The following is a 17235-nucleotide window of genomic DNA, read 5'->3' on the forward strand; positions in this document are numbered from 1 at the left end:
GGCCGAGATATTCATCAATGAGTTTGTCGGCAGGGAGATTCATCAATGAGTTTGAAGGGAGGGAGATTCGTCAATGAGTTTCTCCTCAGGGAGATTCCTCAATGAGCTTGAAGGCATGGAGATTCATCAATGAATTTGTGGGCAGCGAGATTCATCAATGAGTTTGTGGGCAGGGAGATTCATCAATGAGTTTGTAGGCAGGGGGATTCATCAATGATTTTGAAGGCAGGAAGATTCATGAATGAGTTTGTTTGCAGGGAGATTCATCAATGAGTTTGTCGTCAGGGAGATTCCTCAATGAGTTTGAAGGCATGGAGATTCATCAATGAATTTGTGGGCAGGGAGATTCATCATTGAATTTGTAGGCAGAGAGATTCATCATTGACTTTGTGAGCAGAGAGATTCATCAATGAGTTTGTCCTCAGGGAGATTCCTCAATGAGTTTGAAGGCATGGAGATTCATCAATGAATTTGTGGGCAGGGAGATTCATCATGGAATTTGTAGGCATGGAGATTCATCAATGAGTTTGTGGGCAGGGAGATTCATCAATGAGCTTGTCGTCAGGGAGATTCCTCAATGAGTTTGTCATCAGGGAGATTCCTCAATGAGTTTGAAGGCATGGAGATTCATCAATGAATTTGTAGGCAGGGAGATTCATCAATGAGTTTGTAGGCAGGGAGATTCATCAATGAGTTTTTCGGCAGGGAGATTCATCCATGAGTTTGTAGGCAGGAAGATTCATCAATGAGTTTGAAGGCAGGGAGATTCACAATGAGTTTGTAGGCATGGAGATTCATCAATGAGTTTGAAGGCAGGGAGATTCATCAATGAGTTTGTTTGCAGGGAGATTCATCAATGAGTTTGTCGTCAGGGAGATTCCTCAATGAGTTTGTCCTCAGGGAGATTCCTCAATGAGTTTGAAGGCATGGAGATTCATCAATGAGTTTGAAGGCAGGGAGATTCACAATGAGTTTGTAGGCATGGAGATTCATCAATGAGTTTGAAGGCAGGGAGATTCATCAATGAGTTTGTTTGCAGGGAGATTCATCAATGAGTTTGTCGTCAGGGAGATTCCTCAATGAATTTGTGGGCAGGGAGATTCATCATTGAATTTGTCGGCATGAAGATTCATCAATGAGTTTGTGGGCATGGAGATTCATCAAGGAGTTTGAGGGCAGGGAGATTCACAATGAGTTTGGAGGCATGGAGATTCATCAATGAGTTTGTGGGGATGGAGATTCATCAATGAGTTTGAAGGCAGGGAGATTCATCAATGAGTTTGTATGCATGGAGATTCATCAATGAGTTTGAATGCAGGGAGATTCACAATGAGTTTGTAGGCATGGAGATTCAGCAATGAGTTTGTGGGGATGGAGATTCATCAATGAGTTTGAAGGCAGGGAGATTCATCAATGAGTTTGAAGGCAGGGAGATTCGTCAATGAGTTTCTCCTCAGGGAGATTCCTCAATGAGCTTGAAGGCATGGAGATTCATCAATGAATTTGTGGGCAGCGAGATTCATCAATGAGTTTGTGGGCAGGGAGATTCATCAATGAGTTTGTAGGCAGGGGGATTCATCAATGATTTTGAAGGCAGGAACATTCATGAATGAGTTTGTTTGCAGGGAGATTCATCAATGAGTTTGTCGTCAGGGAGATTCCTCAATGAATTTGTGGGCAGGGAGATTCATCATTGAATTTGTAGGCAGAGAGATTCATCATGGAATTTGTAGGCATGGAGATTCATCAATGAGTTTGTGGGCATGGAGATTCATCAATGAGTTTGTACACAGGGAGATTCATCAATGAGCTTGTCATCAGGGAGATTCCTCAATGAGTTTTTCATCAGGGAGATTCCTCAATGAGTTTGAAGGCATGGAGATTCATCAATGAATTTGTAGGCAGAGAGATTCATCAATGAGTTTGTAGGCAGGGCGATTCATCAATGAGTTTTTAGGCAGGGAGATTCATCCATAAGTTTGTAGGCAGGAAGATTCATCAATGAGTTTGAAGGCAGGGAGATTCACAATGAGTTTGTAGGCATGGAGATTCATCAATGAGTTTGAAGGCAGGGAGATTCATCAATGAGTTTGTCGTCAGGGAGATTCCTCAATGAGTTTGTCCTCAGGGAGATTCCTCAATGAGTTTGAAGGCATGGAGATTCATCAATGAATTTGTGGGCAGGGAGATTCATCATTGAATTTGTCGGCATGAAGATTCATCAATGAGTTTGTGGGCATGGAGATTCATCAATGAGTTTGAGGGCAGGGAGATTCACAATGAGTTTGGAGGCATGGAGATTCATCAATGAGTTTGTGGGGATGGAGATTCATCAATGAGTTTGAAGGCAGGGAGATTCATCAATGAGTTTGTATGCATGGAGATTCATCAATGAGTTTGAAGGCAGGGAGATTCAGAATGAGTTTGTTGGCTGAGAGATTCATCAATGAGTTTGTCGGCAGGGAGATTCATCAATGAGTTTGAAGGCAGGGAGATTCGTCAATGAGTTTCTCCTCAGGGAGATTCCTCAATGAGCTTGAAGGCATGGAGATTCATCATTGAATTTGTAGGCAGGGAGATTCATCAATGAGTTTGTAGGCAGGGCGATTCATCAATGAGTTTTTAGGCAGGGAGATTCATCCATAAGTTTGTAGGCAGGAAGATTCATCAATGAGTTTGAAGGCTGGGAGATTCACAATGAGTTTGTAGGCATGGAGATTCATCAATGAGTTTGAAGGCAGGGAGATTCATCAATGAGTTTGTCGTCAGGGAGATTCCTCAATGAGTTTGTCCTCAGGGAGATTCCTCAATGAGTTTGAAGGCATGGAGATTCATCAATGAATTTGTGGGCAGGGAGATTCATCATTGAATTTGTCGGCATGAAGATTCATCAATGAGTTTGTGGGCATGGAGATTCATCAATGAGTTTGAGGGCAGGGAGATTCACAATGAGTTTGGAGGCATGGAGATTCATCAATGAGTTTGTGGGGATGGAGATTCATCAATGAGTTTGAGGGCAGGGAGATTCACAATGAGTTTGAAGGCAGGGAGATTCATCAATGAGTTTGTATGCATGGAGATTCATCAATGAGTTTGAAGGCAGGGAGATTCAGAATGAGTTTGTTGGCCGAGAGATTCATCAATGAGTTTGTCGGCAGGGAGATTCATCAATGAGTTTGAAGGCAGGGAGATTCTTCAATGAGTTTCTCCTCAGGGAGATTCCTCAATGAGCTTGAAGGCATGGAGATTCATCATTGAATTTGTGGGCAGTGAGATTCATCAATGAGTTTGTGGGCAGGGAGATTCATCATTGAGTTTGTAGGCAGGGGGATTCATCAATGATTTTGAAGGCAGGAAGATTCATCCATGAGTTTGTTTGCAGGGAGATTCCTCAATGAGTTTGAAGGCATGGAGATTCATCAATGAATTTGTGGGCAGCGAGATTCATCAATGAGTTTGTGGGCAGGGAGATTCATCAATGAGTTTGTAGGCAGGGGGATTCATCAATGATTTTGAAGGCAGGAAGATTCATGAATGAGTTTGTTTGCAGGGAGATTCATCAATGAGTTTGTCGTCAGGGAGATTCCTCAATGAGTTTGAAGGCATGGAGATTCATCATTGAATTTGTGGGCAGGGAGATTCATCATTGAATTTGTAGGCAGAGAGATTCATCATTGACTTTGTGAGCAGAGAGATTCATCAATGAGTTTGTCCTCAGGGAGATTCCTCAATGAGTTTGAAGGCATGGAGATTCATCAATGAATTTGTGGGCAGGGAGATTCATCATGGAATTTGTAGGCATGGAGATTCATCAATGAGTTTGTGGGCATGGAGATTCATCAATGAGTTTGTATGCAGGGAGATTCATCAATGAGCTTGTCGTCAGGGAGATTCCTCAATGAGTTTGTCATCAGGGAGATTCCTCAATGAGTTTGAAGGCATGGAGATTCATCAATGAATTTGTAGGCAGGGAGATTCATCAACGAGTTTGTGAGCAGGGAGATTCATCATTGAATTTGTCGGCATGAAGATTCATCAATGAGTTTGTGGGCATGGAGATTCATCAATGAGTTTGAAGGCAGGGAGATTCATCAATGAGTTTGTTTGCAGGGAGATTCATCAATGAGTTTGTCGTCAGGGGGATTCCTCAATTAATTTGTGGGCAGGGAGATTCATCATTGAATTTGTCGGCATGCAGATTCATCAATGAGTTTGTGGGCATGGAGATTCATCAAGGAGTTTGAGGGCAGGGAGATTCACAATGAGTTTGGAGGCATGGAGATTCATCAATGACTTTGTGGGGATGGAGATTCATCAATGAGTTTGAAGGCACGGAGATTCATCAATGAGTTTGTATGCATGGAGATTCATCAATGAGTTTGAATGCAGGGAGATTCACAATGAGTTTGTAGGCATGGAGATTCAGCAATGACTTTGTCGGCCGAGAGATTCATCAATGATTTGTCGGCAGGGAGATTCATCAGAGTTTGAAGGCAGGGAGATTCGTCAATGAGTTTCTCCTCAGGGAGATTCCTCAATGAGCTTGAAGGCATGGAGATTCATCAATGAATTTGTGGGCAGCGAGATTCATCAATGAGTTTTTAGGCAGGGGGATTCATCAATGATTTTGAAGGCAGGAAGATTCATGAATGAGTTTGTTTGCAGGGAGATTCATCAATGAGTTTGTCGTCAGGGAGATTCCTCAATGAATTTGTGGGCAGGGAGATTCATCATTGAATTTGTAGGCAGAGAGATTCATCATGGAATTTGTAGGCATGGGGATTCATCAATGAGTTTGTGGGCATGGAGATTCATCAATGAGTTTGTACACAGGGAGATTCATCAATGAGCTTGTCGTCAGGGAGATTCCTCAATGAGTTTTTCATCAGGGAGATTCCTCAATGAGTTTGAAGGCATGGAGATTCATCAATGAATTTGTAGGCAGAGAGATTCATCAATGAGTTTGTAGGCAGGGCGATTCATCAATGAGTTTTTAGGCAGGGAGATTCATCCATAAGTTTGTAGGCAGCAAGATTCATCAATGAGTTTGAAGGCAGGGAGATTCACAATGAGTTTGTAGGCATGGAGATTCATCAATGAGTTTGAAGGCAGGGAGATTCATCAATGAGTTTGTCGTCATGGAGATTCCTCAATGAGTTTGTCCTCAGGGAGATTCCTCAATGAGTTTGAAAGCATGGAGATTCATCAATGAATTTGTGGGCAGGGAGATTCATCATTGAATTTGTCGGCATGAAGATTCATCAATGAGTTTGTGGGCATGGAGATTCATCAAGGAGTTTGAGGGCAGGGAGATTCACAATGAGTTTGGAGGCATGGAGATTCATCACTGAGTTTGTGGGGATGGAGATTCATCAATGAGTTTGAAGGCAGGGAGATTCATCAATGAGTTTGTATGCATGGAGATTCATCAATGAGTTTGAAGGCAGGGAGATTCAGAATGAGTTTGTTGGCTGAGAGATTCATCAATGAGTTTGTCGGCAGGGAGATTCATCAATGAGTTTGAAGGCAGGGAGATTCGTCAATGAGTTTCTCCTCAGGGAGATTCCTCAATGAGCTTGAAGGCATGGAGATTCACCATTGAATTTGTAGGCAGGGAGATTCATCAATGAGTTTGTAGGCAGGGCGATTCATCAATGAGTTTTTAGGCAGGGAGATTCATCCATAAGTTTGTAGGCAGGAAGATTCATCAATGAGTTTGAAGGCAGGGAGATTCACAATGAGTTTGTAGGCATGGAGATTCATCAATGAGTTTGAAGGCAGGGAGATTCATCAATGAGTTTGTCGTCAGGGAGATTCCTCAATGAGTTTGTCCTCAGGGAGATTCCTCAATGAGTTTGAAGGCATGGAGATTCATCAATGAATTTGTGGGCAGGGAGATTCATCATTGAATTTGTCAGCATGAAGATTCATCAATGAGTTTGTGGGCATGGAGATTCATCAATGAGTTTGTGGGGATGGAGATTCATCAATGAGTTTGAAGGCAGGGAGATTCATCAATGAGTTTGTATGCATGGAGATTCATCAATGAGTTTGAATGCAGGGAGATTCACAATGAGTTTGTAGGCATGGAGATTCAGCAATGACTTTGTCGGCCGAGATATTCATCAATGAGTTTGTCGGCAGGGAGATTCATCAATGAGTTTGAAGGGAGGGAGATTCGTCAATGAGTTTCTCCTCAGGGAGATTCCTCAATGAGCTTGAAGGCATGGAGATTCATCAATGAATTTGTGGGCAGCGAGATTCATCAATGAGTTTGTGGGCAGGGAGATTCATCAATGAGTTTGTAGGCAGGGGGATTCATCAATGATTTTGAAGGCAGGAAGATTCATGAATGAGTTTGTTTGCAGGGAGATTCATCAATGAGTTTGTCGTCAGGGAGATTCCTCAATGAGTTTGAAGGCATGGAGATTCATCAATGAATTTGTGGGCAGGGAGATTCATCATTGAATTTGTAGGCAGAGAGATTCATCATTGACTTTGTGAGCAGAGAGATTCATCAATGAGTTTGTCCTCAGGGAGATTCCTCAATGAGTTTGAAGGCATGGAGATTCATCAATGAATTTGTGGGCAGGGAGATTCATCATGGAATTTGTAGGCATGGAGATTCATCAATGAGTTTGTGGGCATGGAGATTCATCAATGAGTTTGTATGCAGGGAGATTCATCAATGAGCTTGTCGTCAGGGAGATTCCTCAATGAGTTTGTCATCAGGGAGATTCCTCAATGAGTTTGAAGGCATGGAGATTCATCAATGAATTTGTAGGCAGGGAGATTCATCAATGAGTTTGTAGGCAGGGAGATTCATCAATGAGTTTTTAGGCAGGGAGATTCATCCATGAGTTTGTAGGCAGGAAGATTCATCAATGAGTTTGAAGGCAGGGAGATTCACAATGAGTTTGTAGGCATGGAGATTCATCAATGAGTTTGAAGGCAGGGAGATTCATCAATGAGTTTGTTTGCAGGGAGATTCATCAATGAGTTTGTCATCAGGGAGATTCCTCAATGAGTTTGTCCTCAGGGAGATTCCTCAATGAGTTTGAAGGCATGGAGATTCATCAATGAGTTTGAAGGCAGGGAGATTCACAATGAGTTTGTAGGCATGGAGATTCATCAATGAGTTTGAAGGCAGGGAGATTCATCAATGAGTTTGTTTGCAGGGAGATTCATCAATGAGTTTGTCGTCAGGGAGATTCCTCAATGAATTTGTGGGCAGGGAGATTCATCATTGAATTTGTCGGCATGAAGATTCATCAATGAGTTTGTGGGCATGGAGATTCATCAAGGAGTTTGAGGGCAGGGAGATTCACAATGAGTTTGGAGGCATGGAGATTCATCAATGAGTTTGTGGGGATGGAGATTCATCAATGAGTTTGAAGGCAGGGAGATTCATCAATGAGTTTGTATGCATGGAGATTCATCAATGAGTTTGAATGCAGGGAGATTCACAATGAGTTTGTAGGCATGGAGATTCATCAATGAGTTTGAAGGCAGGGAGATTCATCAAGGAGTTTGAGGGCAGGGAGATTTACAATGAGTTTGGAGGCATGGAGATTCATCAATGACTTTGTGGGGATGGAGATTCATCAATGAGTTTGAAGGCACGGAGATTCATCAATGAGTTTGTATGCATGGAGATTCATCAATGAGTTTGAATGCAGGGAGATTCACAATGAGTTTGTAGGCATGGAGATTCAGCAATGACTTTGTCGGCCGAGAGATTCATCAATGATTTGTCGGCAGGGAGATTCATCAATGAGTTTGAAGGCAGGGAGATTCGTCAATGAGTTTCTCCTCAGGGAGATTCCTCAATGAGCTTGAAGGCATGGAGATTCATCAATGAATTTGTGGGCAGCGAGATTCATCAATGAGTTTGTGGGCAGGGAGATTCATCAATGAGTTTGTAGGCAGGGGGATTCATCAATGATTTTGAAGGCAGGAAGATTCATGAATGAGTTTGTTTGCAGGGAGATTCATCAATGAGTTTGTCGTCAGGGAGATTCCTCAATGAATTTGTGGGCAGGGAGATTCATCATTGAATTTGTAGGCAGAGAAATTCATCATGGAATTTGTAGGCATGGGGATTCATCAATGAGTTTGTGGGCATGGAGATTCATCAATGAGTTTGTACACAGGGAGATTCATCAATGAGCTTGTCGTCAGGGAGATTCCTCAATGAGTTTTTCATCAGGGAGATTCCTCAATGAGTTTGAAGGCATGGAGATTCATCAATGAATTTGTAGGCAGAGAGATTCATCAATGAGTTTGTAGGCAGGGCGATTCATCAATGAGTTTTTAGGCAGGGAGATTCATCCATAAGTTTGTAGGCAGGAAGATTCATCAATGAGTTTGAAGGCAGGGAGATTCACAATGAGTTTGTAGGCATGGAGATTCATCAATGAGTTTGAAGGCAGGGAGATTCATCAATGAGTTTGTCGTCATGGAGATTCCTCAATGAGTTTGTCCTCAGGGAGATTCCTCAATGAGTTTGAAAGCATGGAGATTCATCAATGAATTTGTGGGCAGGGAGATTCATCATTGAATTTGTCGGCATGAAGATTCATCAATGAGTTTGTGGGCATGGAGATTCATCAAGGAGTTTGAGGGCAGGGAGATTCACAATGAGTTTGGAGGCATGGAGATTCATCAATGAGTTTGTGGGGATGGAGATTCATCAATGAGTTTGAAGGCAGGGAGATTCATCAATGAGTTTGTATGCATGGAGATTCATCAATGAGTTTGAAGGCAGGGAGATTCAGAATGAGTTTGTTGGCTGAGAGATTCATCAATGAGTTTGTCGGCAGGGAGATTCATCAATGAGTTTGAAGGCAGGGAGATTCGTCAATGAGTTTCTCCTCAGGGAGATTCCTCAATGAGCTTGAAGGCATGGAGATTCACCATTGAATTTGTAGGCAGGGAGATTCATCAATGAGTTTGTAGGCAGGGCGATTCATCAATGAGTTTTTAGGCAGGGAGATTCATCCATAAGTTTGTAGGCAGGAAGATTCATCAATGAGTTTGAAGGCAGGGAGATTCACAATGAGTTTGTAGGCATGGAGATTCATCAATGAGTTTGAAGGCAGGGAGATTCATCAATGAGTTTGTCGTCAGGGAGATTCCTCAATGAGTTTGTCCTCAGGGAGATTCCTCAATGAGTTTGAAGGCATGGAGATTCATCAATGAATTTGTGGGCAGGGAGATTCATCATTGAATTTGTCAGCATGAAGATTCATCAATGAGTTTGTGGGCATGGAGATTCATCAATGAGTTTGTGGGGATGGAGATTCATCAATGAGTTTGAAGGCAGGGAGATTCATCAATGAGTTTGTATGCATGGAGATTCATCAATGAGTTTGAATGCAGGGAGATTCACAATGAGTTTGTAGGCATGGAGATTCAGCAATGACTTTGTCGGCCGAGATATTCATCAATGAGTTTGTCGGCAGGGAGATTCATCAATGAGTTTGAAGGGAGGGAGATTCGTCAATGAGTTTCTCCTCAGGGAGATTCCTCAATGAGCTTGAAGGCATGGAGATTCATCAATGAATTTGTGGGCAGCGAGATTCATCAATGAGTTTGTGGGCAGGGAGATTCATCAATGAGTTTGTAGGCAGGGGGATTCATCAATGATTTTGAAGGCAGGAAGATTCATGAATGAGTTTGTTTGCAGGGAGATTCATCAATGAGTTTGTCGTCAGGGAGATTCCTCAATGAGTTTGAAGGCATGGAGATTCATCAATGAATTTGTGGGCAGGGAGATTCATCATTGAATTTGTAGGCAGAGAGATTCATCATTGACTTTGTGAGCAGAGAGATTCATCAATGAGTTTGTCCTCAGGGAGATTCCTCAATGAGTTTGAAGGCATGGAGATTCATCAATGAATTTGTGGGCAGGGAGATTCATCATGGAATTTGTAGGCATGGAGATTCATCAATGAGTTGGTGGGCATGGAGATTCATCAATGAGTTTGTATGCAGGGAGATTCATCAATGAGCTTGTCGTCAGGGAGATTCCTCAATGAGTTTGTCATCAGGGAGATTCCTCAATGAGTTTGAAGGCATGGAGATTCATCAATGAATTTGTAGGCAGGGAGATTCATCAATGAGTTTGTAGTCAGGGAGATTCATCAATGAGTTTTTAGGCAGGGAGATTCATCCATGAGTTTGTAGGCAGGAAGATTCATCAATGAGTTTGAAGGCAGGGAGATTCACAATGAGTTTGTAGGCATGGAGATTCATCAATGAGTTTGAAGGCAGGGAGATTCATCAATGAGTTTGTTTGCAGGGAGATTCATCAATGAGTTTGTCATCAGGGAGATTCCTCAATGAGTTTGTCCTCAGGGAGATTCCTCAATGAGTTTGAAGGCATGGAGATTCATCAATGAGTTTGAAGGCAGGGAGATTCACAATGAGTTTGTAGGCATGGAGATTCATCAATGAGTTTGAAGGCAGGGAGATTCATCAATGAGTTTGTTTGCAGGGAGATTCATCAATGAGTTTGTCGTCAGGGAGATTCCTCAATGAATTTGTGGGCAGGGAGATTCATCATTGAATTTGTCGGCATGAAGATTCATCAATGAGTTTGTGGGCATGGAGATTCATCAAGGAGTTTGAGGGCAGGGAGATTCACAATGAGTTTGGAGGCATGGAGATTCATCAATGAGTTTGTGGGGATGGAGATTCATCAATGAGTTTGAAGGCAGGGAGATTCATCAATGAGTTTGTATGCATGGAGATTCATCAATGAGTTTGAATGCAGGGAGATTCACAATGAGTTTGTAGGCATGGAGATTCAGCAATGACTTTGTCGGCCGAGAGATTCATCAATGATTTGTCGGCAGGGAGATTCATCAATGAGTTTGAAGGCAGGGAGATTCGTCAATGAGTTTCTCCTCAGGGAGATTCCTCAATGAGCTTGAAGGCATGGAGATTCATCAATGAATTTGTGGGCAGCGAGATTCATCAATGAGTTTGTGGGCAGGGAGATTCATCAATGAGTTTGTAGGCAGGGGGATTCATCAATGATTTTGAAGGCAGGAACATTCATGAATGAGTTTGTTTGCAGGGAGATTCATCAATGAGTTTGTCGTCAGGGAGATTCCTCAATGAATTTGTGGGCAGGGAGATTCATCATTGAATTTGTAGGCAGAGAGATTCATCATGGAATTTGTAGGCATGGAGATTCATCAATGAGTTTGTGGGCATGGAGATTCATCAATGAGTTTGTACACAGGGAGATTCATCAATGAGCTTGTCGTCAGGGAGATTCCTCAATGAGTTTTTCATCAGGGAGATTCCTCAATGAGTTTGAAGGCATGGAGATTCATCAATGAATTTGTAGGCAGAGAGATTCATCAATGAGTTTGTAGGCAGGGCGATTCATCAATGAGTTTTTAGGCAGGGAGATTCATCCATAAGTTTGTAGGCAGGAAGATTCATCAATGAGTTTGAAGGCAGGGAGATTCACAATGAGTTTGTAGGCATGGAGATTCATCAATGAGTTTGAAGGCAGGGAGATTCATCAATGAGTTTGTCGTCAGGGAGATTCCTCAATGAGTTTGTCCTCAGGGAGATTCCTCAATGAGTTTGAAGGCATGGAGATTCATCAATGAATTTGTGGGCAGGGAGATTCATCATTGAATTTGTCGGCATGAAGATTCATCAATGAGTTTGTGGGCATGGAGATTCATCAATGAGTTTGAGGGCAGGGAGATTCACAATGAGTTTGGAGGCATGGAGATTCATCAATGAGTTTGTGGGGATGGAGATTCATCAATGAGTTTGAAGGCAGGGAGATTCATCAATGAGTTTGTATGCATGGAGATTCATCAATGAGTTTGAAGGCAGGGAGATTCAGAATGAGTTTGTTGGCTGAGAGATTCATCAATGAGTTTGTCGGCAGGGAGATTCATCAATGAGTTTGAAGGCAGGGAGATTCGTCAATGAGTTTCTCCTCAGGGAGATTCCTCAATGAGCTTGAAGGCATGGAGATTCATCATTGAATTTGTAGGCAGGGAGATTCATCAATGAGTTTGTAGGCAGGGCGATTCATCAATGAGTTTTTAGGCAGGGAGATTCATCCATAAGTTTGTAGGCAGGAAGATTCATCAATGAGTTTGAAGGCTGGGAGATTCACAATGAGTTTGTAGGCATGGAGATTCATCAATGAGTTTGAAGGCAGGGAGATTCATCAATGAGTTTGTCGTCAGGGAGATTCCTCAATGAGTTTGTCCTCAGGGAGATTCCTCAATGAGTTTGAAGGCATGGAGATTCATCAATGAATTTGTGGGCAGGGAGATTCATCATTGAATTTGTCGGCATGAAGATTCATCAATGAGTTTGTGGGCATGGAGATTCATCAATGAGTTTGAGGGCAGGGAGATTCACAATGAGTTTGGAGGCATGGAGATTCATCAATGAGTTTGTGGGGATGGAGATTCATCAATGAGTTTGAAGGCAGGGAGATTCATCAATGAGTTTGTATGCATGGAGATTCATCAATGAGTTTGAAGGCAGGGAGATTCAGAATGAGTTTGTTGGCCGAGAGATTCATCAATGAGTTTGTCGGCAGGGAGATTCATCAATGAGTTTGAAGGCAGGGAGATTCTTCAATGAGTTTCTCCTCAGGGAGATTCCTCAATGAGCTTGAAGGCATGGAGATTCATCATTGAATTTGTGGGCAGCGAGATTCATCAATGAGTTTGTGGGCAGGGAGATTCATCATTGAGTTTGTAGGCAGGGGGATTCATCAATGATTTTGAAGGCAGGAAGATTCATCAATGAGTTTGTTTGCAGGGAGATTCCTCAATGAGTTTGAAGGCATGGAGATTCATCAATGAATTTGTAGGCAGGGAGATTCATCAATGAGTTTGTAGGCAGGGAGATTCATCAATGAGTTTTTAGGCAGGGAGATTCATCCATGAGTTTGTAGGCAGGAATATTCATCAATGAGTTTGAAGGCAGGGAGATTCACAATGAGTTTGTAGGCATGGAGATTCATCAATGAGTTTGAAGGCAGGGAGATTCCTCAATGAGTTTGAAGGCATGGAGATTCATCAATGAATTTGTGGGCAGGGGGATTCATCATTGAATTTGTTGGCATGAAGATTCATCAATGAGTTTGTGGGCATGGAGATTCATCAATGAGTTTGTAGGCAGGGAGATTCACAATGAGTTTGGAGGCATGGAGATTCATCAATGAGTTTGTGGGGATGGAGATTCATCAATGAGTTTGAAGGCAGGGAGATTCATCAATGAATTTGTATGCATGGAGATTCATCAATGAGTTTGAATGCAGGGAGATTCACAATGAGTTTTTAGGCATGGAGATTCAGCAATGACTTTGTCGGCCGAGAGATTCATCAATGAGTTTGTCGGCAGGGAGATTCATCAATGAGTTTGAAGGCAGGGAGATTCATCAATGAGTTTGAAGGCAGGGAGATTCGTCAATGAGTTTCTCCTCAGGGAGATTCCTCAATGAATTTGTGGGCAGCGAGATTTATCAATGAGTTTGTGGGCAGGGAGATTCATCAATGAGTTTGTCGGCAGTGTGATTCCTCAATGATTTTGAAGGCAGGAAGATTCATCAATGAGTTTATCATCAGGGAGATTCCTCAATGAGTTTGAAGGCATGGAGATTCATCAATGAATTTGTGGGCAGGGAGATTCATCATTGAATTTGTAGGCAGAGAGATTCATCATTGACTTTGTGAGCAGGGAGGTTCATCAATGAGTTTGTCCTCAGGGAGATTCCTCAATGAGTTTGAAGGCATGGAGATTCATCAATGAATTTGTGGGCAGGGAGATTCATCATGGAATTTGTAGGCATGGAGATTCATCAATGAGTTTGTGGGCATGGAGATTCATCAATGAGTTTGTACGCAGGGAGATTCATCAATGAGCTTGTCAGAGAGATTCCTCAATGAGTTTGTCATCAGGGAGATTCCTCAATGAGTTTGAAGGCATGGAGATTCATCAATGAATTTTTAGGCAGGGAGATTCATCAATGAGTTTGTAGGCAGGGTGATTCATCAATGAGTTTTTAGGCAGGGAGATTCATCCATGAGTTTGTAGGCAGGAAGATTCATCAATGAGTTTGAAGGCAGGGAGATTCACAATGAGTTTGTAGGCATGGAGATTCATCAATGAGTTTGTCGGCATGAAGATTCATCAATGACTTTGTCGGCCGAGAGATTCATCAATGAGTTTGTCGGCAGGGAGATTCATCAATGAGTTTGAAGGCAGGGAGATTCATCAATGAGTTTCTCCGGGAGATTCCTCAATGAGCTTGAAGGCATGGAGATTCATCAATTAATTTCTGGGCAGCGAGATTCATCAATGAGTTTGTGGGCAGGGAGATTCATCAATGAGTTTGAAGGCAGGGAGATTCACAATGAGTTTGTGGGCATGGAGATTCATCAATAAGTTTGAAGGCAGGAAGATTCATCAATGAGTTTGTCGTCAGGGAGATTCCTCAATGAGTTTGTCCTCAGGGAGATTCTCAATGAGTTTGAAGGCATGGAGATTCATCAATGAATTTGTGGGCAGGGATATTCATCATTGAATTTGTAGGCATGAAGATTCATCAATGAGTTGGTGGGCACGGAGATTCATCAATGAGTTTGAAGGCAGGGAGATTCATCAATGAGTTTGCAGGCAGGGAGATTTATCAATGAGTTTGTAAGCAGGGAGATTCATCTATGAGTTTGTAGGCAGGGAGATTCATCAATGAGTTTGAAGGCAAGGCGATTCACAATGAGTTTTTAGGCAGGGAGATTCAGCAACGACTTTGTCGGCCGAGAGATTCACCAATGAGTTTGTCGGCAGGGAGATTCGTCAATGACTTTGTCCTCAGGGAGATTCCTCAATGAGTTTGTGGGCAGCGAGATTCATCAATTAGTTTGTGGGCAGGGAGATTCATCAATGAGTTGTCGGCAGGGAGATTCATCAATCAGTTTGAAGGCAGAGAGATTCATCATTGACTTTTTGAGCAGGGAGATTCATCAATGAGTTTGTCGGCAGGGAGATTCATCAATGAGTTTGCAGGCAGAGAGATTCATCATTGAGTTTGAAGGCAGGAAGATTCATCAATGCCTTTGTAGGCAGGGAGGTTCATCAATGTGTTTGTATGATTACAAAATAAGATCGCCAGCACCCTGAACAGATGACAAATTAATGCTCTGACTTTGAGGGCACTGCATCAGTCACACAGATTCAACTGCAGGAAATGATACTTCCTCAGTCATGTTCTGCATATGAAATGAGAATAATTCATTTTGACTAACTTGCTTCTAAACTCTTCACCTTTCCGGGTCTTTCCTGTTTATCACAAGACCTTGTGTGTCACATCTTGTACAAGCCACAAATGTATTCAAATCCAGATAACAGGTGATCCATCTATCACCCAGACTCCAATCGAGGGGTTCATCATCTTCTTCTCAATCTGAAAAATCCCTTGTGTTTAATTGGTCTCTTTGTAACAAAGCAGCGTGCAGTATAAAAATCACATGAACATCACATCATGAAAATGTCAGAAAACATTCAAAATGTTTTGATGTTTGTAGTTAGACATTTTAGGTTTTAAAACATTTTGTCGCAATTTAAATTACAAAATATATCTATCTTTACCTTCATTCCAAGTTGGTGTGACGACATTTTGTAATCTCAGTTCAGCGACCTCACATAATTGTATAATTATGTGAACGTATGGTGATGTAATTATGGCAACATCAACAACCATCTACCTGCAAGACAGTTGATAAACAGTTTTAGCAGTTCATGTCATTCTGGCACTTTTTCTCACACAGCTGTAGAGTTAAAGAAAAGAGATTATTATAAAATTTTAAACAAATTCCCACCATCTTCACTGTGCTTTTTCTCACAAATGTATATATTTCTATAATTTGTGCAGGATGTTCCTCTTTATTCCATCAGAGGTTCACAATTGTTCACATCTGTTTCTTTATTGTGTGCAGGGTGTTTTGGCTGCAAAGTGTCCTGATGTATCACAGTCAATGGAGAGTATTGCATCCCAACTACAGCAGGTTCAGGAAGAGGAAGAGCAAACAGAGGTGGGAATCACCAAGGAATGGGTTTACATCCCCACCCCTTTTCCTGTTATAAAAAGGGAATGCACCTGAGGGAGGAGCTCAGTCATGCCATTCTGTTTCTCTTCGAACAAGTCATGATTGTTTTGTGAAGAAATGTACGATAAATTTTTTGAAGTGACAACTAACTCTGCAAACAAAATGAAGCAGGCAACAATTAATTAGGAAATGAATTACAAAAATATACAATCCGACGAAGGTGCATCATATGTATACATGTTTGTACGTGTATGTCTGAGCCACAGACTTCGTCAATGTGTTCCTACCACACGTTTTTCCGTTTTCAGAGTATCCATGAACAGATAATATGTGAGAATATTTCCGCCCTTGACCAACCCAACCCGTCCACCCCTCCCCTTCCCACTGCAATCTTAATTTGTCACCCCACTCCGATGATTAGGAGGCAACACATAAGTGAGTGTGCACATGATCATTTGTTTACCTTTGTTGGAACCTTTGTAAATATAATCACTTCTGTCTCAAAAGAATACCTCCTGTAATATATATATATATATATATATATAGATATATATATATATATATATATATATATATATATATATATATATATATATATATATATATATATATATATATATATATATATATATATATATATATATATATATATATATGGACATTCATAATAACGAAAAATCACGATGAGGCTGCGAACACCAACACCTCATTGGTGAGTCAGTCTGGGAAGCCTTGAAGATGATATCCCTATTAATCATGTCCCATTTTAACGTTAATTCCCCAAGACTTTGAAGACCCAAAAAGATCCCGAGGACCAATTTTCTTGACCAATTTCCCTGAAAATATCTGCTGTTCTTCCTCTGCTTCATTTGGTTCATCTGACCACATGCTTATCAAAGTAGACATCTCTCTGGCTGTTCTTACAGAACCACCTCAGCACTGGCGAGACTGGCAGGGACATCAAGAAGCCATAAAACTTCTAGACTGGTCTCCCATTTCTTCTTCCTCCAACGTCAACTCGTCCTGGGAATTCTTTCAAAGAAACTTGCTTTCTCTCGTGCTCTGATTTATCCCATCTCGTCTTCAGTTGTCCTACCCTTTCTCGCGCCCATTGCACACTGAATCTTGTGGT

General features: G+C 41.7%; 1 protein-coding gene and 1 pseudogene across 2 annotated transcripts in view; one reads left to right on the plus strand and one right to left on the minus strand.

Moving 5' to 3' along the window:
- The window catches only part of LOC147033509 (E3 ubiquitin-protein ligase TRIM7-like), a 1095521-nt gene that overhangs the window by 997503 nt on the left and 80783 nt on the right, over positions 1-17235 (minus strand). The gene's annotated exons all lie outside the window — the stretch shown is intronic.
- The window catches only part of LOC147033529 (zinc-binding protein A33-like), a 276088-nt pseudogene that overhangs the window by 79918 nt on the left and 178935 nt on the right, over positions 1-17235 (plus strand). The window contains exon 3 of the transcript XR_015051391.1: positions 15993-16088. The product of XR_015051391.1 is annotated as a zinc-binding protein A33-like (transcript). The remainder of the gene's footprint in view (positions 1-15992; positions 16089-17235) is intronic.

This window comes from Eptatretus burgeri, chromosome 2 (genome assembly GCF_056783735.1).
Source record: "Eptatretus burgeri isolate ZD-2024b chromosome 2, Ebu_testis_v1, whole genome shotgun sequence".
NCBI classification, from domain to species: Eukaryota; Metazoa; Chordata; class Myxini; order Myxiniformes; family Myxinidae; genus Eptatretus; species Eptatretus burgeri.